Source organism: Macrobrachium rosenbergii, chromosome 27, assembly GCF_040412425.1.
Source record: "Macrobrachium rosenbergii isolate ZJJX-2024 chromosome 27, ASM4041242v1, whole genome shotgun sequence".
NCBI lineage: Eukaryota > Metazoa > Arthropoda > Malacostraca > Decapoda > Palaemonidae > Macrobrachium > Macrobrachium rosenbergii.
In genome coordinates this window covers 23,277,009-23,279,052 of record NC_089767.1, presented here as the reverse complement: position 1 = coordinate 23,279,052, position 2,044 = coordinate 23,277,009, and positions in this window count along the sequence as shown.

The window sequence follows — 2,044 nt, the reverse complement described above, 5'->3', positions numbered from 1 at the left end:
TGAGCAATGAAATTAATTTACTCTGTTTATAAATAGAATCGATTTTTAATAAAACATTTTCCTATTCTACTTCGTAAAGTCTACATATAGTCTTTTGCATAAATATTTTCTATTCTCTCATATTATCAAATCTTGATAGTCATATAGATTTCTCTTGGGCATATTATCAGATTTATATATATATATATATATATATATATATATATATATATATATATATATATATATATATATATAGTATGTGTGTATATACATACATACATATATACAGACATACATACATACATATATATATGTACATATATATGTGTGTATATATATATATATATATATATATATATATATATATATATATATATATATATATATATATATATATATATATATATATTTATATGAACTAAATATGATATCTTGGCTATGGCAAGGAACAGAATATGAACGAAAGGAACTTTCATAGAGAGAAACACCTCATAATTCCACTGACCAAGAATAGAGGAAGGCAGCTGTATGTAAATAAAATGACATTTTTTCAACTCACTTAAATCTTATCACTCATTCGTGAGTGCCACACGAATGATCTCATTACTCTAAAAATTAACATAAAATAAAAACCATCAAGCCATGTGTCGTCTTCGACATGCTAAACAATTTAGTAAACAAACAGAATGAAATTCCACATTTCTCATCTTACGCAGAAGCACTTGATTGACAGTACATACAAAATTGACTCTGCAACTCGCTATACTCGAATCAGTACACACTCTCACACCCCGGGCCATTCACTAATTCGGCTCTTTCTTAGTTCTGGTTACCTTGACCACCCATGCACCTACAAAGAAGCCGCCCTCCCGCCATGGTGCCTGAATGAATGGGCGGTACAGGAAGCGTGGCACATTGATATACCCATTGTTACATTACCATTATCATATGTGTAAGGTATTGGTACTGAGAGGTCTTGCCATGAACGGAAAGGACGGAGACCCCCCTCTCTCTCTCTCTCTCTCTCTCTCTCTCTCTCTCTCTCTCTCTCTCTCTCTCTCTCATTGTTTCCGATTATCTGAATACGTCTGTGTTGCTTTTTATCAGATCAATCGGTTTTTATAGTTTATCCATCCGTCTCTCTAGATGCCTTTATTTACTTTCATTATGTTTTGCGTTTATTTCATTGATGTATCTTTTTATTAACTTTGGTAATTTAACTTTCACTGATTGTTCTATTTTGGTAAATTACTTTCCAGTTTTTATACATATTTTTCTCAGGTCAGCTCTCACCTATACTATACACTTCTTACTCGAGCCCATTGTCAAGGCTTGTCAGACAGTCTAATAATGACCATAAATTTGCATCTAAACGATTTAAATGATTTTAAAACCTGAGGTAGAGAGCTTCGCTTTTATTTGAGTTAGTCTGTGAATTGTTTATTTCAGTTCCGCTGATTGCACGCTATTGCCTCACCCAGCTGCAGACAGAGTCAAGGTCCAACATACACCTTATAAAACGTCATATTAATCAGCAATTAGCAATTGTCATAATAATCTGTTAGCTTTGGAACTTGTCCCGTTGAGTTCTTATGGTATTTTTTATTCTTGTTTTTTTTCTTTTGATGGAGAACTTACAATAAGCACATCCTTACCAAGATAAGGATATGTGATTAGAATATTTCTTGATAACTGAGACAAAGAGATATAAAGGACTTCTTGACATCGTCTTAGATAATTAATGACGCACACGCAACAAATTACCTTACTAACATTGGTCAGCCGAAGCCAAATAATTCAGACTCGTAGAAAACTGAGAAAATCATTAACTGTTTTGGTACAAAAATTCTTCCCACAAAAAAAAAAAAAAAAAAAGTTACCTACGAGCCAGCACAATTAGGGAATTACAGAAAATTGGTGGAATAATCTACCCATCACATCAGCTGTCCTGTAATACAGAAAGTCTTTACAAGATGAAGAAAAAATGTCCAATACAGTTACTTACGATGCAATACAATTACATGAATACAGAAGTACCTACGTTAGGTCAAAATTAATGAAA